The sequence below is a fragment of the Rhinolophus ferrumequinum genome, chromosome 22 (genome assembly GCF_004115265.2).
Source record: "Rhinolophus ferrumequinum isolate MPI-CBG mRhiFer1 chromosome 22, mRhiFer1_v1.p, whole genome shotgun sequence".
Taxonomy (NCBI): Eukaryota; Metazoa; Chordata; class Mammalia; order Chiroptera; family Rhinolophidae; genus Rhinolophus; species Rhinolophus ferrumequinum.
The window spans coordinates 19,758,207-19,770,636 of record NC_046305.1 but is presented as its reverse complement, the minus strand read 5'-3'; the positions used below and the strand labels follow the sequence as shown (position 1 = coordinate 19,770,636).

The 12,430-nt window shown below is 35.6% G+C and overlaps 1 protein-coding gene across 2 annotated transcripts in view; it reads left to right on the top strand.

The window, feature by feature from the left end:
- The first annotated feature begins 1,319 nt into the window (after positions 1-1,319).
- The window catches only part of ATF3 (activating transcription factor 3), a 51,181-nt gene continuing 40,070 nt past the window's right edge, over positions 1,320-12,430 (top strand). Inside the window, exon 1 of one of the 2 annotated variants that reach the window (XM_033093971.1) lies at positions 1,320-1,420. The gene's annotated coding sequence lies outside the window, so the exon portion shown is untranslated. Of the gene's footprint in view, positions 1,421-1,745; positions 1,763-12,430 lie in introns of those variants that run through there. The other variant, XM_033093972.1, reaches the window with a different exon arrangement.

The window sequence follows — 12,430 nt, the reverse complement described above, 5'->3', positions numbered from 1 at the left end:
AGGCAGGTATGAGCTCCAGAAGAGGATAACCAGGTTCTGTGGCCATCTCTGCTTTCAATATAAACCACACTAGAATGAAGTTCTAAAATCCAGGTGATTCAGTAGGTGAAAGGACAAACCACAGTATATCTAGACCATGGAATGTTATTCAGCACTAAAAAGAAATGAGTTATCAAGCCATGAAAAGATATGGAGGAAACTTACTCGTAAATGCATATTACTAAGTGAAAAAAACTAATCTGAAAAGGCTACATATTGTATGATTCCAACTATAGGACAGTCTGGAAAAGACAAAACTATGGAGACAAGATCAGTAAAAAGAGCAGTGGTTACAAGGGGTTGGGGGAGGGATGAAAAGGCAGAGCACAGAGGATTATAATGGTGGATACATGTTATTATACATTCGTCCAAATCCATAGAATGCACAACACCAAGAGTGAACCCTAATGTAAGCTGTGGCCTTTGGGTGATAATGATGTGTCAATAAAAGTTCATCCATTGTAAGAAATGTACCACTCTGATGGGGGCTGTTGACAGTAGGGGAGGCTGTGCATTTGTGAGGGCAGGTGGCTCTATGGGAAATCTCTGTACCTACCGCTCAATTTTGCTGGGAACCTATAACCGCTCTACAAATTAAATTCTATTTTTAACAAAATCCAGGTGAAGTGATTGCAGCTTTCGGCATGTAGGTTTGGTTCACTGTGGAGTCACAGAGACTTGAAGTGGAGTCCCATCGTGATCAGCTCTGTGACTTCTGGCAAGTTGCCTCTGATCTCAGTTTCTCCTAAACCCACAGGACTGTAAAGCCTTCGTCAGAGGGTTTTGAGAATTAAATGAAAAACGATGTGTAAAGAGTCTAACCCAGTACCTGGGATATACAGCATGGTAAATATATACAAACCCCCACCCTGATTCCTCCCTAATGACTGATTATTAAACATTCTGATGGTTACTAATTTCAAAGACAGGCCAGTGGAGAAAAGCTGTCTTGTGTAAAGTGACCTTTTACTAGAAAGGGAATTTGTGTGTGGCAGTGGGCATGTGTCTTCCAATGCTCAGTCAGAGATGGTGGCTGCAGAAGGTCAAACATGAACTTGAGCCCTGGGAGGCAGTGTCAAGCCCCTCACTCAGCTTTCTCCTGTGAAAAGGTCAGGATGATGGAAGGCTGTCATATTTAGATGATGGCTCGTAGGGAAGCCTTGGTGGGTTAGTCACCTATCTATGACTTCATATTGCCACTCAATATAGTAACAGCTGTTGGTTGCTTTAGGGGGCAGGGGCGGGGTCAGTTTTTGTTGACTAACCATACCTCCAGGATAAATTCAATAGAATCAGCCGGGAACACATGACAAAGGAAGAGTCTCCTCTAAATAGGATGTTCCACAGTTTTCTAAGGATTTTCGGCAGCTTCCCTCAAAATGTGAGTCTTGACTTTTCTTTGCCTTTGGGGCCAAGCAGGAAAAGTGTCATGGGAGAAAGATGTTTGGTCAGGAAGCCTTCAGCTGGGGGAATATCTACCATGCCCTGTAGAGGGTTGGGAAAGTGAGAAGTTCTGTGCACCAGCTACATGATGTCTCTATGGCACCCAAAGAAGTGGACGGAGGGAGGGGGGTTGAAAAGGCCTGGAGTTAGGGTGCTGCAGAATTTTTGGGTTGCACTAGGCATTTTATCTCTTACAGGTTACATAACAACCATGGGGCCAGATCAGCACCCCACTGAGGCACTGATGTTATCTCAGTCTTTGAAATTAGCCAGCATGAAGGTATAGTTTGACGATACCACTGATTGGTGCCGTAGTTAACTTGGGGTATTGATTATTCATATCATAATGGAAAGCCACTGGATTTGGTTCTCCTCTTTGGCATCTCTGTGGGGCTTTGTGCTTTGGGAGTAGAATGCTTTGAATCAGCATTGTAAGGTGCATGGGTCAACTGGGAAGTACAGACTCGTATCTAAACTGGAATAAGTCCAGAGTGAGGAAGGAGAAGTTAAGAGAGAAAAAGCCCTGGACCAGGGGTCAGGTGACCTAGTTTGGCAACTGGATGTGCCACATTTCGAGCCATGTGACCTTGGGCAAGTCACTGCCTCTCTTTAGATTTTGGTTACTCCTCTTGTCTGTGAAAATAGTATGTGTGCACTTGCAATCCTTCCAACCTTCACTGGCATGCTAGTCCTCTAAATGTGGGTTTGATGTTGTGTTGTTGCAGAGTAGAAAGGACCTGGGGTCTGAGTGTGTGGCTCTGCCACTCACAATGTGACCTTCACAAGGTTTTCCCACTTCCAAAATATGGATTATTATGAGACAGGGGTGACACAATGAACCTGGAAGCCTTTTTGGAGGCACTATGTAAGTGTATTGAAATGATGCCCTGAGGTTGGAAGAGAAGGTGGGGTAAGGTGAGCTGAAGGGGACAGTTAGGGTTACTTATTGGCAGGTCAGACTGTGACCGGGGCTGGGAGCATGAGGAGGTGGGGGCTGTGGTCAGCCAGGCTATGAAATACTCCAACTGTGTCCTGCTCAGTTCCTGGTCATTTCCCAGCAGTTCTGGGAGGGGAGACAATTGAAAGGTTGTAAATGATGCTGAAAACAGTCCAGGAGAGTGGCTGCAATCTCTTGTCTGAATGGGCACAGCACCAATGCAAAGAGGGCAGTGGGGGAGCCCCGCCAGGGTCTGGAATCCTGGGTAAACGAGCAGCCTCCCATTTCCCATGGATGTTCACGGTAATATTCCTGCACTGTGTACTTCCCACGGGCGCGAAAACACCTCCCAGAGGAGTCCTGGAAATAACAGATCACAACTGTATACTGAATACCAGACTGATCAGTGTCGACTTATCCCTTCGGGAAAATCACAGACCCTCTACAGAAACTCGCTAAATTCCTTGTTCATTCTTCACGTAAATCGATTAACCTAGGGTTAGGGATTTTACTTTGCCTTTCCCTTTCATGTTCCCTGAGAATGAAATTGACTACACCTTTGAAGCTGTTCTTTGAGTCATGGACAAAATGTCTGTACCCTTCCACCAAAAAGGGGTTTCTCTGTTTTTGATTTTTTTTTTTTTTTTTTTTTACTTTTGAAGCACCAGACACTGGGTGGAGAGGCTGGTAGAAGGCACGGCTGCCATAGGAGCAGCATGCTGACCTGCTGACTCATCTGACATTAACATCATTATGTTTCAGGAGTCAAAGTGATTTTCAAACTATGAGTAATGCCGGTATTAGAGAGAATGTTTACAAAGCAGCGGGCATTTCAGCACACTGGAGAAACAGAGCAGCTGCTAACAGCTGAAATGAGTGAAAAATTCTCCTAGGAAAAACACCCTTTCTCTCTGGGCTCTCTTTTGAAAAAGATTCAGACAGGAAAGGCAGGTGATCTCAGAGTTCCCTGAGGAGAGATCCAGATGTAGTATGCTTATCTGAATACCTGGATGTCCGATCGTTTTATAAAAGAAAGACTTTTTTTTTATAGTTTTGTTTTCATTTACCCAACCCTAGGGAAAGATGGATTTAAAGACTTCAGCAAATTACTTTTTTAAAGCTGAGGTTTGATCAGTATTAATAATTACAACAATAGTCTAACGTTGTGTGAAGAAATGTGCTGTTTCTTCAAAGGCAAGGACAGAAACAAATGATTTCCAAGGTGGGGAACAGAAGCCCATGTGGTCCATTGTTAACGTTCCTTTGTGGAATTAGTAAGAAAAGTTTGAGAGCCACTGAGCACAGTGAGCCAAGTATTTACACCTCAGGAGAACAGAGAGGGGCTCCAGTCTTGTTCCAGAGCTGTGTCTTTCCCTCACCTCCATTTCCTTATCTCGTACTGGCAATATGAATAACACCTGCTCTGCCTACCTCACAGGAAGGTAGGCCTGCGAAGGCAGGGACAGTGTCTGCCTACCACTCTACCCCTAGTGACTAACCGGGAGACTCGGCCAATAGTAAGTGCTCAGTAAATATTTGCAGAATTAACAAATGAGATAAGAGCTTTGAATGAGATAAGAGCTTTGAATACCAGAACTCCGCTCTTCTGTTTAGTTGGTCTTCCTGTCTTTAGTTCCCCCTTCCCAGGGCTGGATGGGGGCGCTTAGCAAGTGGGGCTGTGCTCCGACACACATCTACTGAAAGTACTAGCTCTAATAAGGAAAAAAAATCACTGCTCTTATCCTCGGGAACTAACTACTAAAACTGGATGAAAACTCCTTGAGAAAAGGCTCATTCAAAAGCATCGCAGTCATTTCAATTTGTTTATATGTTGGAGGTGAATCAGGAGACCTGTCCTGCTCAATTTCACCTGCTGCTTCTTGAACTGCAAGGATCACAGCAGGTACAATGACAATTAAGTCAACTCTGTGTCTGGGCATTACGAAGGCAGGTGAAGGATAAATGAGTTGGATTGGATTAATCGTTAAAAAACAAAAGTTCCATTCTTGATATGTGTTGAAAGGAATAAAAGAAAGAAGAAGTCATGAAAAATTAATCCTGCCACTTTTCTTTTCCATGGGAAAAACATCCACTTGATTTTACCGTGTTTCCCCGAAAATAAGACCCACCCGGACAATCAGCTCTAATGCGTCTTTTGGAGCAAAAATTAATATAAGACCCAGTCTTATTTTACTATAATATAAGACCAGGTGTTATATAATATAATATAATATAATATAATATAATATAATATAATATAATATAATATAATATAATATAATAATACTTATATAATAATACTTTTATAATAAAAGTTAACATAAGTTAGTCTTATATTAACTTTTGCTCCAAAAGATGCACTAGAGCTGATTGTCCGGCTAGGTCTTATTTTCAGAGAAACAGGCTATATGCTAGGACATATTTCTAAATTTTGATAAGGGCTTACAAGTACAGCTATAGCGTTTTCCAAAATCCTCTCTCTGCTCTCTTGTTCTTTCCATTCCTACTTTCGGCCTCTGTCTACTTTCCCCGCTTCCTCCATCCCTAAGTTAACGCCTTCCTTTCGTTCTGGTTCCCATGTTGCTTCCCTCCTCAAGCATCCCTTCTCATCTTATAAACTTTCTTACAGCTTCTAGCAAGGAGTCACTCACATTGTGAGTGGTCAATAACGTTTTGAAAAAATATATACAAAGGAAAAATCATGAACTAATTATGAGAGCTCTTATATATAAATTGGTAATTACTGTTAAGCTACCAAGCTTAATCACACACAAAAATACTCCTGTTCACTTGAGAATGTCTTTGATGAAGCTGTAAAATTTAATTTTATCAAATCTCATTCCTTGAGCACGTGACCTTTGAATGGTCAACGTTTGCATCATGGAGAAAAGGGGTGCCCCCCCAGGGAAAGACACACCCTGAAAACCCTAACCTGCCCTCCACTGAGAGGCCCAGGTTTGCTTTTTGTGGACTGCCTGGATTGACTGATCTCTCCTCTCTCCACCCATTAAAATAGTAGTGTTAGGCTTACTTCAAACAGTAAATATAAACCAGTACATTCATGACTAACCAATTCAAAATGGTTGTTAAAAGAGAGGCAGGATCTGTGGTCCCACCCCAAACGTCTGAGGATGATGTCAGGAAAGAAAATGTGTGCGTTCCCAGTGGATGTCATTTGGTGCTTCTGCCCTAAGCACACTCTCCAGTGGGGTAAATCCAGGCGGGGGGCCTGTCTAAGGTTCTGAAACTCCACTACTCCATTTGTATCAGAGCTGCCTGGCCAGGACAGTCTTGATTTCACATCCTCTGCCCCATTGTTCCTATAAGTACACGAATGCTTGTCAGGCTAGGAACCCTATTTTGGTTTGGACAGAGTTACTGTTCCCTAAGGTATCACAAGTAAAAAGGTTCCTCATTTTTTAATCCTGATTTATCTTATATTTATAAATAATTTAATATTCATTTAATAGTGTTATTAAGTTAATAGCAGGTTACTGAACATTTGAGATCCAAGTGTTTAACCATATATTCTAAAATAAATTTGGCTGTTTAGAACCCTCACATAATAAACTCATTCTAATGCCACCCCCACCCCATATTCTCCCTTTATTTCTCTTCCCCTTCCTCACTTCCCTCTATTTTTTTCTCTCTCTTCCTCCATCTTTCCTTCCCTCCCTTCTTTTCTTGCCTTGTTTTCTTGTGTTTTGTTTATTTCTAAAAAATATATCTAGAAGGAGATTTTAAAACTGATTAAGGACTAGATACTTTTCATTATATGCATATATTAACTGTTTCCATTTTTAATTGTGTGCACATGTTTTTTTCCCAATTAAAAAAAAACCAGGGTTTTGCACACTTCCTGTTTTCTGTTTTAAAATTGTTTTATTTTTTCCCCCAATTCTAATACCAGCCAGCCTATTTCCTCCTCCTGGAACAGCTTCCAACAGGAAATGGGGAAGAAGGGAAGGGAGAAAGTTGACAGAAGCTAAATGCCTGTGTCCACAAAAGGGCTATAGGGAGGTGGCTGAGCCTAACAGGATCAAGGAGGTTTTTGGCCTTTTTCTTTTTTTTTTAAACTCAAGATGCAAACATTTTCCCATATCATTAAATATTCTTCTATAACCTCATATTTAATGGTTGTATAAGAGTTCTAAGTTAATTTAATACTTTTACTTTATAATGTAATGTATTTAATTAATACTCTGTTATACATTTGGGTAATATCTTATTTGTCAATATTACAAGTAGTGCTATAATGAATTTTTGTAGCTTAATCTTTGTGTATACCCATTCTTACTTACTTTAAATATCTCTTCTCAGAGGAGAATAAATATATATCTCAAAGGAAAACAAAAGAGTATTCAAATCCAGAGCCTTTGATATAGATATATGATATATGATATATATATATATAATCTATATATATATCCCCTGATATAATTTTAACTTAAATTTCTGTAAAGATGAAAAAAATTTCCCCCTTTGTTTATTAACAACTTTTATTTCCTATTTATGAATTTTCTGTTCAGAGTCTTTGCCCACATAATTGTTGGTATCTTAATATTTGCAACGATTTAGAATGTCTTACATGTATATCAAGTATATAGACAAAGATTTCCTTATCTAATATGGGTTTTTAAAAATATTATTTATTTTCTGGCTTGATATTTGCATTTTAATGTTAGTTATTTATATATTTTTCACACACAGAGGTTTTTAGATTAGAAGTGATCAAATCTGTCAATATTTTCCTTTCTGAGGGCTGATCTTCTCCATATAGAACTTTGGAAATGATTTCATGTTTTATTATAGTTAAAACTTTTAAAGGTAAAGTTTACATATTTTACACATTTACAGTGAAATGCACAAATCTTAAATGGATGATCATTTCAGTTGTGACAAACGCATAAACCTACTAAGATTTAGAAATTCAAAGGTTATGGGTTTCTTTTTGAGTTGACGGTTGCACATGTATATGAATATACTAAAAGCCATTGGCTTGTATACTTTAAGTGGGTGAATTGTATGATATATGAATTATATCTAAATCAAGCTGTGAAAATAGATATAGAAATTAACATCATTCCAGAAAGTTCCCTAGTGTCACTTGCCAATAGACCTCCATCTCACTTTACCCCAGAGGCAACCACAATTTTCAGTTTTTTCATTCTAGATTAGTTTTGTCTGTTTTAGAACTGTATATAAATGGAATCATACAGAATAAACTCTTTTGTGTAAAGTTTCTTTCATTTAGCATAATGTTTTAAAAATTCAACTGCGTTGATGTGTTTCAGGAGTTTTGTTGTTGTTGTTGCTAAGACTAATATTTCATTTTATGTCTATGTTATAGTTTGTTTATCCCTTTCTCTATTGATGGACACCTGGTCTGTTTCCAGTTTGGGGCCATTATGAACATTCTTGTACATATCATCTTATGGATATGCTTTCATTTCTCTTGGGAAAACACTGAGGGGTAGAACTGCTGAATTATAGAATAAATGTATGTTTAGTTTTATGAGAAACTGCTGAACTTTTCCCCAAAGTGATTGTACCATTTTACTGCCACAAAAATACATGAAAGTTCCAGTTGCTCCGTTTCCTCTCCAACATTTGATGCTGTCAGTCATTTGTAATTTTAGACATTCTATTGGGTGTGTAGTGGTAGTTTATTGTAGTTTTAATTTGCATTTCCTTGGTGACTAAAGTTATTGAACATTTTTCAAATGCTTCTAGTTTTTTTTGTTTCAGTTTAAGTTTTGTATTTTATCTCTAATTACATCTATTTATCCATCTAAAGTAATTTTGATTATGATTTGAAGTAAATCCCTAAATTTATATTTTTCTAAACAATTAACCCAGCATAGTTTATCAAATAATAATTTTATTCCCACTGATTTATGATGCTTTTTTGTCATAAATTAAACTCTCATGTATAATGTAGTCTCAAAATATCTACTCTGTACAAATGATTTGTACATTTGTACATTTGTTCTTTTATCAGTTCCACACTATTTTATTAATACTTGTCTTTTAAAAATGGTTTAATACCTGGCAGGAACACTGTCTCATCATTCCTTTTCATGTTCTATATTTTCTTTGCTCTTCATACCTAATTATTCTTTTAGTAAACATTAGAATGATGTCTGAAAATGATTTTGCTGAGAACGTATACTGAACATTCAAATTAATTTGAAAAATACTGACATCATTGCCATAGAACTTAATATTCAAGTTTTCTTCTATATTTCTCAGTAACATTTTGTAGTTTTAATGATATAAATCCTTCACATTCTCATTAAAGCTATTCCAAGACATTTGATAGAGATTTTCAATGTCATCATTGTTAATTTTTGCTATTGTAATTTGATTTTTTTTTCCATTGTATTTTCTAACTGGATGGTATTTCTATATAGAAAAACTACTGGCTTTTGTGTCTCCTTTGTATATGAGTTTTCAGCAGTTTTCTTGAACTCTCATATCAGTTCTAATAATTTTTAGTTGAACTATTCTTTTGAGTTTCCAGGTGTTTAATAATATCATCTACAAATAATTTAAAATCTGTTCTCTCCCTTCTAATATTTATGTATCTTATTTTTATATGCATCCTACATCATTGATCAAAACTTCCAGATCAAAAATGAAACAAAAATGGCAATAAACTATATTCCTGTTTTGTTTCTGATTTTCATAATATTGTCTTAATATTTTATTCTGAAGGGTGGTTTGGACTTTTTGCAATAAATACTTTTTGTTAAGAAGGAGCTTTGAATCTGTAATCATTATTTTAATAAGGACTAGCTGTTGAATTTTAATGTCTTTTCTTCATCTATTGAGAATCTTTTGGATTTTCGTTTTTAGTGGTATATTATACTGTTGGATTTTTCAAACATTAAAACATTAAACCTTTTCAATCTAGGTTAAATCCAACTGGGATTATTCTTCTGATACTCTGTTATTTGTGTTTGGATTTTCTTCTCTGTGTTCATAATTTAGATAATTTTATTATTTCTTTGTTTTGTGCTGCCTTTCAGGTTTTGAAATCAGGGTTATCTCTATAAAGTACATTAAATAAACTTTCCATATTTTTCAATGTTTTGAAGAAATTATTGAAGGATAGTAACTACCTATTACTTAAGAGTTGAAAGGTTTTTCCCTGTAGAGGTTTTAAGCCTAGACAATTTTTTTCTGAAGGGAGTTCTTTCTCTCTTTTCTCTTTCTGGTTTCCTCAGCTGTGATTAGTGTGTTTAGGTTTTATACTTGTAAGTTTGGTAATGTATATATTTCCAGAAGACTATCCATTTCATCTAGGTTCTCAAGTTTATAACTTATAATTTTGCAAGTATTGTCTTATGTTTAAAATGTCTCTGTATCTGATGTTGGATCGCCTATTTTAACTGATAATGTTATTATCCACAGAGTTTTGTTTTTTTCCTTCTTTACTTTCTCTAAATGTTTGTCTAGTTTATTTCTTAAAAGAAGCACTTGAATTTTCTATAAATTTTCCTATATTCTAATTCATTTAGTTTTCTTTTTGCTTTTCTTCTTCTCTCTCTTGATTCCTTTAGGGATTTTATTGTTGCTGTTGTTGTTTATAATCCTTGAGCTGAATACTTTAATTTTTCCTTTCCTTGAAAATAGTGAAACATAAAGACTATAATTTCATCTTTCAATTCACTTTGATAATATTTCATCATTTTTGATATGGTCTGTTCTTATTTTAATTATCTCCTAACTGCTAGGTATTTACACTTTAATTTTTTCACACTTTTAACAAGTATATTTATTCACACAATACTTTAATTTCCTTTGAAAGCTAGAAACTAAAGATCATTTATTTATTTTCTTATCTTGTTTTTTTCATATGGTAAACATTGATCTTTCCCTAACTCTCATAAAAGTCATTAAAAAAAAATTTGTGCACATACCAACCACTGAATATGTGGAAAGATTTAGGAAAACTATTACTTGAATGTTTTTAAGGTGGCAGAAAATCACAGCTTGAGGATATACCCTATAAACACTGTTTTCTTTTTGATAAAACTAGTTTTCAAAATGGTATATTTTGAAGATTACAGTCCAAATGTAATTCCCAAAGCAGATAATATCAACTGTAGGAGAACTTCTGAGCTAAGATACTTGAAGGATAAATTAAGAATATTATTTTTATTTGAACTGAATTTCTGTATTTGATACATATTTTTTCCAAGTATCATTTCTTTTTTTGTTTGTTTGTTTTAAAGGTAACATACCACACACTCACAATACAGTTCTTAAATTTGTTTCTTTTAAACACGAGATTGAGCAAAGTTAAGGTACGTTAGTTGCAGAAACAACGAAGGCAGGTAGTACACTTAGCATCATGTATGACTTAAGGCCTTAGTTATTTGATTGTGATTTCAGTATTCACAACAGTGTATTTCCCTAATACACACACAAGTGAGCAGGCAGGCAAAGCAAAATTTCTAAATATGAAGGGAATGAAGACAATTTAAGCCATATATTATCAGTCAATTAGTACAGTTGGACTCTTTTTAAGTAACTGTTAGTAGTAAAATAATCTGATCACATTTCATATAGCAGTTAAAAACAACAGAAATTAAAAAGTCTGTACAATCAGAGCCTCTCTTGATATGTAAAGCAGTTAAGAAGCCCAAAGTAAAGTGTACTTTACTTTGCAGATGCTACCTAGACTGACTCCAACCTATCCCAAAACCAACCATTGAAAAATGCTTTTCTAAAAATGCATTGCATTTCATAATGTTTATTTATTACCAACATGGTGGGGGGGGAGGGTATGGATTTCTAGCCTAAACACTAAAACCAAACATACACATGAGGCTATTGAACAGTAGACTGCAATGCAATCTTATGATAGGAAAATTTCACATACACTTATTAAATAACATCTTATATTTATTATTTCAGTCATGTCAAATTAAGAGAAAAAAATTTTTCTACAAAGTTATCAGAAAAGACACTGAGCTCGAGAGTCAGGAGATAGATTTCTAGGTCCAGTTCTGCCTCCACCTACCTGTAAGACATGGGGAAAGTTCTCTTAGCCCTAGTAAAGACTCCAGATTCCTAAAATATTAAACAAAAGGGTTGAACAAAATGAATTCTAAGGAATATTCCCATAAAATGGGATTTTGCTAAATTTCTGAGAACTTAACTTTAAAAAAAAATAGCTGAAATATCAAGCTTGATACTTATCACCAATAATGTTTATAATAGAGCTTTAAGCCAAAGAATTACTGATTCTGTATTTATGGGACAAAATGCAAGACTTTTTTTTTTGCATGCTATATATTTTTAAATGTTTTATTTAACTTTTGTTCTGTCCTTATATTTTATTCTGTTTTAATTTCTATTATCAATAGTTTTCTTGCCTTGTGATAAAAAACTTAAGCTTGTGTAATTTCTGCTTCTTAAAATGTCTTCTATTTTTTGTTATATGCATTGCAAATACTTTCTCCTCTATAATCAAATATATCCTTTTTATTTGATTGTTTGTAGGTTTGTACCTTATATAAAAAATCTTTCCCTACTTGGTGATAAATGCATTTTTCCACATTTTCTTCTAAAATTTGCAAACTTTTGCTTTTCACATTTAGGTCTTTAATCTTTAAGGTTGGTGAGAGTAAGAATCTAATTTCTTTTTTTTCCCACATGGATAACCACTTGTCCCAGTCCCACCATTTCCCCCCTTGCTTTGTGATGCTACCTTAGTTGTATATAGAGTTTCCTCATGTATATAAGTTATTTCTGGGCTTTTGTTCTGTTCTATTCATTTATATGTCTATCCCCTAGGCCAATGCCATTTCGGTCTTTTAAATACCCAAATATCTAATAAGACAAGTCTTGCTACCTTCTTCTTCTTCAAAATTGTCTTGACTATTCTTGTCCCTTTCACATGAATTTCAGAATTAGCTTGTTAAGAATCACACACAAATACAGGTGTGTGTACACACAGACACACAGAGACATACATACACTGGAGATTTTTTAAGTTAA